The sequence below is a fragment of the Chanodichthys erythropterus genome, chromosome 10, assembly GCF_024489055.1.
Source record: "Chanodichthys erythropterus isolate Z2021 chromosome 10, ASM2448905v1, whole genome shotgun sequence".
Taxonomy (NCBI): domain Eukaryota; kingdom Metazoa; phylum Chordata; class Actinopteri; order Cypriniformes; family Xenocyprididae; genus Chanodichthys; species Chanodichthys erythropterus.
Window position 1 is genome coordinate 35550681 of NC_090230.1, and position 13976 is coordinate 35564656.

The window sequence follows — 13976 nt, forward strand, 5'->3', positions numbered from 1 at the left end:
GTCCCCCTCCCACCACCACCACCACACTGTCTGTACTGGTTCCCGCTGGTAGTACTGGTGTGCCACATTGCAGCGTACGGCGGGTAATTAGCCATCATGGGAATATTTGTGGGACTGAGATAAGTAGATGGATCCTTAGCGGGGTCTGTCATCAATCTTGAAAACCCTCCAACCATCCCAAGAGCCAAAGTCAGCCTCTTTTTGAGGACTAAACGTGCAGGAACATCATGTACTAACCAGTTGACATGGGGAAGACAGATAGGATTTGAACTTGTGCAATATTTGAAGAGCGAGATGCCGTGCGGTTCATGGGACAGACGCAGCATGTGTAATAAATGAGATTTGACACACAATTGATTAGTGAGGAATGTAACTTTTTTTTTTTTTTTTTTGGTAAAATAGTACTTTTTATGTATTTAAAACTTTTTTTTTTCTTTTAAATTTTTAATGATTTGATTTAATTATTTAATTTCTCCTTTTCAGTATTGGAAAGTAGGAATATTTATAATCAACATTTCTCACGGTTCATCTGGCATCTTCGATTAATTTTTTCCCTGCGTTTGTCACAGTGCATTCTGGGATTGTGCAGTATTTTAAGACTAAGATGACCTGCAAATTATAGGCAAGAACCCTGCTTGCAAAGCGAAAAAGAGATTCGTCTGATTTGACAATTGATTGATGATGTAACGCTTAGGTTCCAGTGAAGACGAAGATTCAGTAACATAAGATTTATTGTGAACGAGATAACAAGCCAACATCGAGACACAAACAATACCGGACCCTGAACTGAAAACAAGCAGGAACTTAAATAAACAGATGATTAACTAAAAATGATTAGCATTACTTATCAATCAATACTGAATTAAAGGGGTACTTCACCGCTGGCAAAATGGGCTTTCAATAAAACTTGGCTGCCTATGCAGTAGAAAGGTGAAAAAATTGAAATTGAGCTACATGACTACAGAAATCAGAAGAATTCAAAGAGTAAGGGTGTACTCACACTAGGCACTCTGAACCATGCCGGAGTGCGTTTGACCCCCAAAGGCTGGTTTGTTTGACAAGTGTCATCGCTCCGTTGGGGCGTGGTTCATTTAGCCGTCCCTGGCCTGCTTGGAAGAGGTGGGCCAGAGCACGGTTCGCATTCAGTGTGAGCGCTAACCGTGCCTGAGCATGGAACAGCTTTTGTGTGTGCTACTGTAATTATTATTACAACGACAAACATCTTTATTACTACTTTGATAGTACACTTCTCAATTCATGTAATTAATTTGAGTGTGTTTGGGTTTATAACGGGTCTGGTTTTCATCTTATTAATGAATAAGAATTGTAGTTTGCGAGTAAAGCTGCAAATTCCTCCATTAACGTCAGCTGCTTTTGTAATAATCCTCCAATACGTGCTGCGCACCATAAATGATAAATCTTTTAGGCAGTATCTTAGCGAAAGTGCATTTCTTCCTGTTTTCTTCCATACAAAAAGTTGCATCGTTTATGATGTAAGCATGCTCCGGCCAGGAGTGCAGTCAAGCTGGGGATCGGGGAAGGGGGACAATCGTGCTTGGGCTCGGTACAAGGCAACCATGCCTAGTGTGAGTATACCCTAAATATGGCATGCAGGGCGGGGCCGAGAGCCGTGGGAACGGAGCGAGTCTCGAGTCTCATGGAAGAGCTCCCGAAGGTTAAAAGTAGGAGTGACAACAGTGAAGGACCAGGCCTCGACTTTATGTTGGTGTTTTTGGACCATTTAAAAATGGGGTCAGATTTTACTGTGTGAGTTTGTTAGTGGTTAAAAGAATGAGACATAAAACAGTGGTAAAGTTAAATAAGAATTGTGCATTTACAATATTCACATGAAACTTTAAAACAACACAATAAAACCAGGAAAACTCAGTCTGTTAAAAGCATACAGTCCAAAGTACCGTCCAAGAATCCTAGTGTGCTGATAAAGTCCCAATGTGAGTGTCCGCTAGTGATGGGACAGTTGATACCGGAGCTCCGATGCTCCGACTTAGTTTTCAACTCACTATTGTATCACACAGTGGCTGCGTCCAAAAACCTAGGTAGCTGTCTTGCTTTATGTTGGTGTTTTGTTTAGTTTATGCAGAAAAGTCGTCCGTGAGGGGCTGCCACTTTGCTTACATTTTAGCCGCTTTTCCTCTGTCGGGCCGAACGGGGCCATAGCTAGGGTATCTGCGTGTTGTTCCTGTGGGCCCCCTTGGTTGAAATCGCGTTCCAGGAGGTCCTTTTTAAAGAGTAGACATAATAACCCTCTGTCGATTCAACTGTCTGTGGGCGGGGATAAAAAATCCAGAAGTGCATTCTGTGCATTTTCCTTCATGCGGCAGACAAATACATGTGAATTTCTCAGTACAGGTAGATTGGAGAATGAGTAAACATTGTTCATTCACAAATACTACTGACATTGTAACAATGCAAAGTGGATTGAAAATTGGCGAACTTACACTGTAAGTATATTTAATCAGCTTTTCTATTGGATTATTTTTTTCCCTGAGACTCTCATGCCGCGATGCATTATGGGATTGCTTCAACTTCTCATCTTTTCCTCTTTGCATATATCACAAGGGTTCTTGACCGGTCATCTTGCCAGCAGCAATATGGCAATCAGATGTTTGAGCTGTAAAAGATGGACAAGGTAGTGTTTGTAGCACCAGGTATCATTTGTATCTGAGTACAGACAATCAGGTTCTCAAGTCTTCAGATTTCATGCCATGTCTGTTAATTGACTCTCCAGTTCTCTTCTCTCTGAAGGCAGCAGAGATGATGGTCTTCAGAGAAAACAAGATACTGTAATTAAGCTCAATCACTCATGGATGTCCGGCGGTCAATCAGCGGGTTTCTTTGGAGACCTGGAACATGTCTGCCTCATCAGAAAATAACTCTCTGCACATCCAGTGAAATGGTGTTTTAAGATGCTGATAAAATGGTAACTGGGGATGTGTGATAATTGTGCAATGTGATTTTGTCTGAGATATTTCCTTTAATCTTGAAGTAGATTGCTAAGCAGCTGTTATAAGTGGCGTGTCATTATGAGCATTGTCAGGTAGACTGTTATTTTAAGGGGGTGTGTGTTTGTCAAGATAATGATCCCGAGAAGAGACTGCCACTAATGCAAAAGAAATGGAAGGAATCCGTCAAGTACAGATTACATGCTGGAGGAGGAATTGAGAAGGGGATGAGAAATGGATGTCTGCTGGAAGTGGGAGAGGAATGGCTTGGGGAGGAGGAAAATCTCTGAATGACAAATTCGTATGTCAGAGGTACTATACATAGATAGGTAACGGGTTACGGAAGAGATTTGCTTTTTAAAACGCAGTATGTCACAATAATATTTGCACAGATTGGGTCAAATGTTTAAGCTCATACATAAAACCGCCAGTCACAGGAAGTGTGAAGTGATTTGGGACTTTGCCTTGGAAATATGAGTGAAATTGAGAGAGATAATGACAGTTTACACCTCACTAGGCATCATCCAGTTCCCAAATTGCTTCATGAATGGTAACAAATGAACCCATGAACTGTTAGAAAATAACGGCTAAAACGATTCAGTTTTTCTGGAGGTATTGTAATGATCAGCCAAATCGGTTGAGTCACAAGATTTAAAAATGGGGTCAGATTTTACTGTGTGAGTTTGTTAGTGGTTAAAAGAATGAGACATAAAACAGTGGTAAAGTTAAATAAGAATTGTGCATTTACAATATTCACAACTTTAAAACAACACAATAAAACCAGGAAAACTCAGTCTGTTAAAAGCATACAGTCCAAAGTACCATACCCTAACACAGTCCAAGAATCCTAGTGTGCTGATAAAGTCCCAATGTGAGTGCCCACTAGTGATGGGACAGTCGATACCGGAGCTCCGATGCTCCGACGTAGTTTTCAACACACTAATGTATCACACACTGGCTGTGTCCAAAAACTTAGGTAGCTGTCTTGCTGCCTCGCTGTCTTATAAGAGAATGACTTGTACGGCAGCGTTTGTGCATGAAGGCACCTCACAAAAGTGATTTCGGACAGACTCCTGAGGCAGTGTAACAGTTTAATGATCTACAGCAATATAGCGCAAGCTTTAGTGAGAACTAACAAACAAATATTTAATTACTACAGTAGTAATTTCTCGATAGAAATGATAGCAAAATTGAAATATGTTGGTCAAAATCATACATTTATACACAAACTGAGCAGTAAACGCAACTTTCGGATGCCATCTTTATTTTTCTAGCTCAACTGTCACAGAATGGAAAGCACAGGATTGTGGGATATCAAAAGCAGCTAAGGATACATCCATGCTTCCTTCAAAAATCGATTTGAGGAAGGTATCTCATGAGACAGGAAGTGAAGCTAACATTGGATTCGGATGTGCCTTGATGCCTTACTACCTTGAAATGTGTCCTCAGAAGGAAGCATTTTCCAGTTTTTGGACGCAGCCATTGTATCGATGCTTGTATCCAAATGACATACCACATGATTGATGACGTTTGAAGCTTCGAAAATCATGCAGTATCGGAGGGTCAAGACAGCTGGTTTGAAAAAATTGGCGCTTCAGCTGATGCATAAAGGAAAATGCATTTAATAATGCTTTATTGCTGGGGTCTCAGAGACCCTGAACAGAACATAAGGGTTAAACAACTCATCCAAAACATACTACTCATGTCAGTTATGATCACATCATTGTTTATTTTATATTATTGATCGATATGTGAATCTGTTGACGAGGTTACACATGACACGAGTTCTGGTCTCACTGTCACAAATTAATTTACTATTTAATTTTTGAGATTCGATTAGATTAGATAGAACTGATTCAAGACAAGAGTGATTACGTATGTCACGGACTTTCAAAGCTTTGGTCACGTGCTTTTTAAAACCATAGATCTGCTCCGCGATGATTTAGATATGGTGAAGTCTGGCCACCAGATCTCGCTAATGTGCACTGTGTTAAAAGCTTTGAGTAATGAACCATTTTTCGGCACAATTTGATGAAAGCCTCAAATGCTTCAGAAAGCCTCGGTTTCCCATCACTAGTGTCCACCAGTGTATATACAAATGTCCATGTAGTGATAATCCAAAGGTTGTAAGGTTGAGGTAAGTCCGCAATCCAGGTAAGTTGACTGTTAGTGAGTCTTTTGTTTGTTTGCCATGCTGCTTTCTTTATACAGATATTTTTCCTGCTTCCTGTCACGTGACTGGTCACATGACAGGCCAACTAAGGATTTCTTAAAGACATACACACTTAAAATGTTAAAATGGACTAAAAACATGTAAACCAATTAAAACTCTATTATACATAAAATCATTGTAATAAATAGTGCGGTAAAACATGTATTTTATGTGACGGTGTCACAGTATGTAGATTCCCGATAGCATGTGGCATTTATCACAGTTATTAGATCAGGTGTGCTCCAACAGTAGCCACATTCAAATCCAGACTCAAAACACATCTTTTTACCTATGCATTTGCTGATTGAGCACTGTGCTATGTCCGAACTGTTTGCACTTTATTTTATACGTATTATCTTTTTATTCTTTAAATTCTTTTCCTGTTTTTATTTCATTTTTAATGTATTTTTATATCTTTTATGTATCATCATGATTCTGACTTTTAATGCATTTTAAATCCAAATAGCAAAATTATCTGTTTTTACTGTTATTTCTATTCCTTATGTTCTATTTTTATTCTTCTTCTTTATGTAAAGCACTTTGAATTACCATTGTGTATGAAATGTGCTATACAAATAAAATTGCCTTGCCTTGCCTTGCCTTATTAGAATGTTCATGCTGCTTTTTTTTTTTTCCAGACAATGAATGTCACGGTTGATCAATCCGCTGTCTCATTCTGGTGTCTGTGTGTTTGTGTGGGTGTGTCTGGTTGTTGGTTCTGTGTGGGCGTCGCCGCTGATTGTTGATCAGCGGCAGCTGTGTGCAATCATTATCTGCCTATTTAACACCTTGTCTTTCGTCTCGTGTTTGTCAGATCGTTGTTTGGTATCCTGGTGTTGTGTCCTGTGCTCTCTCGTGTTTGTTTGTTCCCCGGAGTGGATTACCTCGTCGTTGTTTCCTGTTCCTGTTCTCCGTCGGACTCTCACTTTGGATTGCACTCACGGATTCGGACGCACGGACTCACGACACCATCTCACCTCACCACAGGATTTCCAGCTGCCCATCGAAGTCCCTGCGTCACCACTCTCCTGCTACTGTCTCTCCTCGTTTAATGACTAACTCTGGTGTGAAGCTCTAATAAAGAGATTAACTTGCACTTGCATCTGTCATTCTTTCCGTGACAGAACGATCTGACCAACTATGGATGCAGCAAGTTCAGCAGCGTTGACGGAGTTCATCAATCACAGCATTTCTCGTATGGATCAACAACAGGAGAGTATCTCTTCAACCGGACGCGCTGTTCAAGCGCTGGTGACGCACGGTCGCCGAATACTCTATTGAGTTCCGCACCCTGGCGGCGGAGTGCCGATGGAATGAGGAGGCGCAGTGGGATGTATTCCTGCATGGGTTGGCCGACCGTGTCCACAGAGAGATCTACGTGTTGGACCTTCCTCAAACCCTCAATGGACTCATCGATCTCGTCTTACGAGTGGATGCTGGCCTCCAGCGGCTGGAGCGTCTCGCTCTTCCCAATCCTGTTTCCCGTGGAGCGGAGGGACGGTCGGCCAGCTCAGCGGACACGGTCGGCCCTTCATCCGATCCTGAACCCATGCAGGTAGGGAGAGCTCGGCTTTCCCGGGAGGAGAGAGAAAGGCGGAGATCCCAGGGATTATGTTTGTACTGCGGCGGAACGGGCCACTTCCTACGGTCATGTCCAGTAAAAGACCAAGCCCGGTAGTAATGAAGAGGCTACTATCGGGTGGGATCTCCGCCGAGAAGTCCTCACCATCCACTCTCCTTCCGGTAAGACTGAGATGGGCCACACACAACCTCACCTGCCAGGCACTCCTAGACTCTGGGGCTGAGGGGAACTTCATGGACACCGGCTTTGCACGCAACAACAACTTACCCACCATTCTACTCAACCAGCAGATCACAGTCAACGCACTCAACGGACAACGGCTCCCCAACATTTCTCAGTCTAACGATTCCATTACTCTCGTCACGTCTGGCAACCACACCGAAAGCATCAAGTTTCTTCTCATGGACTCCCCACTGGCACCCATTGTACTCGGACACCCTTGGCTCACTGAACACAACCCCAAGGTCGACTGGCAGCAGCACTCCATCACGGAGTGGAGCACTCATTGTCACAGGTCTTGTCTTTTGTCTGCTTGTTCCACTGTGTCTGCTTCTGTGTTACAGGAAGAGGTGGTGGATTTGTCAAACGTGCCCACGGAGTACTCGGATCTGAAGGAAGTGTTCAGTAAGTCCAGTGCTGCTTCTCTTCCTCCGCACCGTCCCTACGACTGTGCTATAGATTTAGTGCCCGGTAAGTCTCCGCCTAAAGGCAAATTATACTCTCTGTCCGCTCCCGAGAGGGAGGCCATGGAGAAATATATTTCTGATTCTCTGGCAGCGGGGTTCATCCGTCCTTCCTCTTCTCCAGCGGGGGCGGGGTTCTTTTTTTGTGGGGAAGAAGGATGGTTCCTTGCGACCTTGTATCGATTACCGAGGGCTGAATAACATCACGGTAAAGAATACTTATCCTTTGCCGTTGATGTCTTCAGCCTTTGAGAGGTTGCAAGGAGCATCCGTTTTCACTAAATTGGACTTAAGAAACGCTTATCATTTGGTTCGCATCAGGTAGGGGGATGAATGGAAGACCGCTTTTAACACCCCTAGGGGGCACTTTGAATACTTGGTCATGCCCTTCGGGCTGTCCAACTCCCCGGCGGTCTTCCAGGCACTCGTCAATGACGTGTTGAGAGATATGGTCGACCAGTTCATTTATGTCTACCTGGATGACATATTGATTTTTTCTTCATCTCTCCAGGAACATGTGCAACACGTCAGACGAGTGCTTCAACGTCTGTTAGAGAATGGGCTTTTTGTCAAGGCGGAGAAATGCGATTTTCATGCACAGTCTGTTTCTTTCCTAGGGTACATCGTCTCGTCTGAGGGAGTGCGCATGGATCCTGACAAAGTTAAGGCTGTGGTGGATTGGCCAAGTCCAGATTCCCGTAAGGCCCTACAGAGGTTTCTGGGGTTCGCCAATTTTTACCGGCGGTTTATTCGCAATTTCAGCCAACTAGCCACGCCTCTGACCGCCTTGACCTCCCCCAGAACGACGTTCAGGTGGTCCGATGCAGCGGAGGCTGCATTTACCAAACTGAAGAGTCGCTTCGTTTCGGCTCCCATTCTCATTGCCCCTGATTCCTCACGTCAGTTCGTGGTGGAGGTTGACGCGTCAGAGGTGGGGGTAGGTGCAGTGTTATCTCAGCGTTCTCCCACAGACGATAAGATGCACCCTTGCGCGTATTTTTCTCATCGTTTGTCTCCCGCCGAACGCAATTACGACATTGGTAACAGAGAGTTGTTGGCAGTCAAATTAGCGTTGGAGGAGTGGCGACATTGGTTGGAAGGTTCTGGGGTACCTTTTATCGTTTGGAAAGATCACAAGAACTTAGAGTATATCCGATCAGCTAAAAGACTTAACTCCAGGCAGGCTCGGTGGGCACTTTTTTTCGGACGATTTGATTTTTCTCTCTGGTACCGCCCGGGCTCCAAGAACATCAAGCCCGATTCTTTATCTCGCATTTTTGACCCTTCCGAACGCCCGTCTACTCCCGAGTGTATTCTTCCTGATATTAGTGGTCTCCACTCTTACATGGGAGGTCGAATCGAATGTCTTGGTGGCCTTAGAAGGGGTAACGCCTCCGCCCGGTTGCCCACCGAATCGTTTATTTGTGCCGGAGAGGTTGAGGTCCTGCGTTATCAAATGGGGTCACTGTTCCAACGTAGCTTGTCATCCAGGGGTTAATCGTACCAGGTTTTTGGTTAAGCAACGATTCTGGTGGCCTGCCATGGCTCGTGACATTCGCAGTTTTGTTTTGGCTTGCTCGGTTTGCGCCACTGGTAAGACTTCCAACCGACCCCCAGATGGGTTACTCCAACCGCTGTCTGTCCCTTCGAGACCCTGGTCCCACATCGCGCTAGATTTTGTCACCGCCCTCCCACCCTCTCAGGGTTACACGGTCGTTTTGACCGTAGTGGACCGGTTCTCGAAGGCGACTCATTTCATTCCCTTAACCAAATTACCCTCTGCTAAGGAGACAGCGGTAACTGTCGTTGACCACATCTTTCGGTTACATGGCCTCCCGGTAGATGTGGTGTCCGACAGGGGTCCCCAATTTGTGTCCAAATTTTGGCGAGAGTTTTGTAGATTACTGGGGGCGACTGTCAGTCTTTCATCTGGGTTCCATCCCCAGACCAATGGTCAAACCGAGAGAGCCAACCAAGATTTAGAGAGAATGTTGCGATGTTTGGCTTCCAAGAATCCTTCCTCCTGGAGCCAACAACTCTCTATGATTGAGTACGCACATAATTCGTTACCAGTGTCTTCCACGGGCCTCTCACCGTTTGAAGGTAGTGTAGGTTACCAGCCACCTGTTTTTCCCAGTCTGGAATCTGAAGTCGCGGTCCCCTCCGCTCACGCCTTTGTCCAGAGGTGCCACCGCACTTGGAGTAGAGCCCGTGAGACTCTTCTGCAGGTGAGGGCACGCACCAAGGCTAAGACTGATCGCCACCGGTCGAAGCCTCCCGTATACGTCGTGGCTCAAAAAGTGTGGCTTTCTACCAAGAATATTCCGCTCCGCTCCGTTTCTAACAAGTTAGCTCCCAAATTTATCGGCCCGTTCCCTGTCACCAAGATCATTAATCCGGTGGCAGTCCGACTCAAACTTCCTCCAGCGTACAGGAGAATTCATTCCGCCTTTCATGTCTCCAAAATTAAACCTGTGTTTCATTCACATCTTAATCCGCCCACTCCGGTTCCCCCACCGCCGCGACTCGTAGACGGGGAACCCACTTATTCGGTCAATCGTATTCTGGACTCTAGGCGGAGGGGACGTGGATTCCAGTACTTGGTGGACTGGGAAGGTTACGGTCCGGAGGAGAGAAGTTGGGTTCCTGCTAGGGACATCCTGGATCACTCCCTTATCGATGATTACAATCGACAGGTAGGTGGCTCTGGGAACGCCGTGAGCCGTTCCTAGGAGGGAGGGTACTGTCACGGTTGATCAATCCGCTGTCTCATTCTGGTGTCTGTGTGTTTGTGTGGGTGTGTCTGGTTGTTGGTTCTGTGTGGGCGTCGCCGCTGATTGTTGATCAGCGGCAGCTGTGTGCAATCATTATCTGCCTATTTAACACCTTGTCTTTCGTCTCGTGTTTATCAGATCGTTGTTTGGTATCCTGGTGTTGTGTCCTGTGCTCTCTCGTGTTTGTTTGTTCCCCGGAGTGGATTACCTCGTCGTTGTTTCCTGTTCCTGTTCTCCGTCGGACTCTCACTTTGGATTGCACTCACGGATTCGGACGCACGGACTCACGGACTCACGACACCATCTCACCTCACCACAGGATTTCCAGCTGCCCATCGAAGTCCCTGCGTCACCACTCTCCTGCTACTGTCTCTCCTCGTTTAATGACTAACTCTGGTGTGAAGCTCTAATAAAGAGATTAACTTGCACTTGCATCTGTCATTCTTTCCGTGACAATGAATGACAAAAAATGGCACAAAAGTACTGTAAAATTTGTCTCTATGAATAGGGCAACATATTCTAAGTCTTTTGAAACTTTTTTTGCAAGTGAATGCTAAGTTTCTCAAAGGGAATGTGAAAGATTTGTGAGTTGAAAGCATTGAAATAATAAATTTTCCTCCCATCTCATATTTTTGACCATCACCACGTCCCTTTATGGGCTCCATACAATCAGTGTTGTTTTAGTATTATTTATTTACCATTTTAGAATTTATTAATATTTTGAATAATTCTCTTTTTGTTGTTCTCGTTTTAATTTGTTTTAGTCATCTTATGTGCTTTTGTCATTTTATTTTTTTTTTAATTATTATTTCTATTTAGCTTCTATTTTTATTTCAGTTTTAGTTGTAGCAATTTTAGTACTTCAACTTAAAGGTTCTCTAAGCGATCCTGGGCGGAGTAACTTCCTGTTGACGTTCGAAGTGTTGTCAAATGAAACAGAGGCTAGCTAGACCCTCCCTCCTCCTCCTCCTCCCCCTCCCCTCCGTGCTTCCTGAAACAGTCATGAACGCGCATTTAAAATCATTCTTGTCGGTTATTGGCTGGAGCGTGTTTATTATGATTCATGGTCCAGGCTGCACCAGTTTGTTTTTATTGCCATTTTTGGAGCTTGTGGCGACTACAGAGACCGCGTTTTTTTACAGTGTGTTCAGGGGACAGGCAGCTAGCGGATAGTGAGGAGATGTTTGCTGTATGTGACAAAAAATGTTTTGGCCTAAAAACACGAGACATCGCTTAGAGCACCTTTAAACTTATTTCAGTTAGTTGCCAAGGTTACGTTAGTTAACGATAGCAACACTGATCACAATATACCCAGTTTGAATATGCACAAATGTGGATGATGTTTGAAAACTTTTCCCAAAAATCAAAACAATCATGATGTGAGAGTAAGTAAATGATGACAGGATTTACGTGTAGTGTGGAACTGTTCCTTTAAGCTGTTCAGGCAATAACACTGTCATTTCATTCTAGACATCCACAGAAACTACCGCCAAAATCTTTCCTGCTGTCTTGGAAAGACATAATAGAAAACTTTAATCTTCCTCTCTGTCTGTCTCTTTTTTTTATCAGCTTTTTCCGCCTTTGTGTCTGAAAACTGGATTTACTGCTTGCAGTCACTCTCAGTGCAGATTTTTATGTGAATGTTTGAGTTCTTGTGTCCACGTTGTGATTATAAACAGAGTCCCTGCATAGTTAAAGCGAGGCGATGTACGTCATGCTGTGACCAGCTGCATGAGTCTCTTGTTTCCTTAGCACTCATTTACAAGCAGTTCTCTCACTGCTGAAAGTTCATGTCAGGTTGACAGTGTTGGGGAAGCTACTTTGTAGTAGTTGACTTAAACTACCATAAAGCCACCATTTTGGAAAAGTAGTCTGCACCACAAATTACTACCAAATGAAGCAAACTACATTGAAGTTAAGGCAATAATTAATTCATCCTTATACATGTAAAATTCAAACAGTATTTTATTACTGTACATAATTCTGCAGTAAGAGGATTTATCTGGCACAAAAACACAGATTTAAAGGTGCCATAGAACTTTTTTAAAAAAAAGATGTAATATAAGTCTAAGGTGTCTCCTGAATGTGTCTGTGAAGTTTCAGCTCAAAATACACCATCGATTTTTTTAAATTCATTTTTTTAACTGCCTATAATAAAATAATTAGAAATGAGCCGATTCAGGGTGTGTGGCCCTTTAAATCTGGTGCTCCACGCCCCAAGAGCTCGCGCTTGTCTTAAACAACATAAAAAAAAGTTCAAACAGCTAATATAACCCTCAAAATGGATCTTTACAAAGTGTTCGTCGTGCAGCATGTCTAATCGCGTAAGTACAGTGTTTATTTTGATGTTACCATTGATTCTGAATGAGTTTGATTGTGCTTCGTGGCTAACGGCTAATGCTACACTGTTGGAGAGATTTATAAAGAATGAAGTTGTGTTTATGAATTATACAGACTGCAAGTGTTTAAAAATGAAAATAGCGACGACTCTCTTGTCTCTGTGAATACAGTAAGAAACGATGGTAACCACATTTAACAGTACATTAGCAACATGCTAACGAAACATTTAGAAAGACAATTTACAAATATCACTGTGGCGACCAGGGCGGGCGAGAGCCGTGAGGGAACGGCGTGAGGCCGGTAGCGCGAGTGTTAATGAGCTTCACCTGGGAGGCGCACCGGCCTTGAGTCCCTCACGGAGGAGCTCCGGGAGCATAAAAGGAGGAGCGACTACAGTGAAGGAGGAGAGAGGACCAGGCCTGGACTTTATTTTATGTTTTATTGTGTTTGTGTGGCTGGCAGACATCTGTGAGGGTCTGCCGGCATTACTTTCGTTTTGTTCTTTGTTTATTTTGAATTAAACTCGCCGGTTCCCGCCTCCTTTTTCCCTCATTTACGAACTATGTTACAATCACTAAAAATATGTCATGGATCATGTCAGTTATTATTGCTCCATCTGCCATTTTTTGCTATTGTCCTTGCTTGCTTACCTAGTCTGTTTATTCATCTGTGCACATTCAGACGTTAATACTGGCTGCCCTTGTGTAATGCCTTCATCATGGGGCTGGCATATGCAAATATTGGGGGCATACACCCCGACTGTTACATAACAGTCGGTATTATGTTGAGATTCGCCTGTTCTTCGGAGGTCTTTTAAACAAATGAGATTTATATAAGAAGGAGGAAACAGTGGAGTTTGAGACTCACTGTATGTTTTTTCCATGTACTGAACTCTTGCTATTTAACTATGCCGAGGTAAATTCAATTTTTGAATCTAGGGCACTGCTTAAACTAGGGTTACTGCAATTGAATTTAGCATACTTTTATATTAAATAGGCTACAACAGAATTGGAAAACTATTTTAACTCATTATTTTACTAATTATTCAATATTTAATTAAGATGGCACAGACTTAAAGGGATAGTTCACCCAAAAATTAAAATTTGATGTTTATCTGCTTACCCCCAGGGCATCCAAGATGTAGGTGACTTTGTTTCTTAAGTAGAACACAAATGATGATTTTTAACTCCAACCGTTGCCGTCTGTCAGTCGTATAATGCATGGCAATGGGAATTCCATCTATAAGAGTCAAAAAAACATGCACAGACAAATCCAAATTAAACCCTACGGCTTGTTGACAACACATTGATGTCCTAAGACACAAAGCTGAAGTGATCTCTCGCACTCATTGAAGTACACGCGTGAGAGATCACTTCCGGTATCAGAGCGTGTTTTCAGACCTCAACCAACCGGATGTGCAGG

The 13976-nt window shown here is 43.5% G+C and overlaps 1 long non-coding RNA gene across 1 annotated transcript in view; it reads right to left on the reverse strand.

Moving 5' to 3' along the window:
* The window catches only part of LOC137029448 (uncharacterized), a 40079-nt gene that overhangs the window by 5765 nt on the left and 20338 nt on the right, over nt 1-13976 (reverse strand). Inside the window, exon 2 of the long non-coding RNA XR_010896294.1 lies at nt 13677-13793. This is a non-coding gene — a long non-coding RNA (uncharacterized lncRNA). The remainder of the gene's footprint in view (nt 1-13676; nt 13794-13976) is intronic.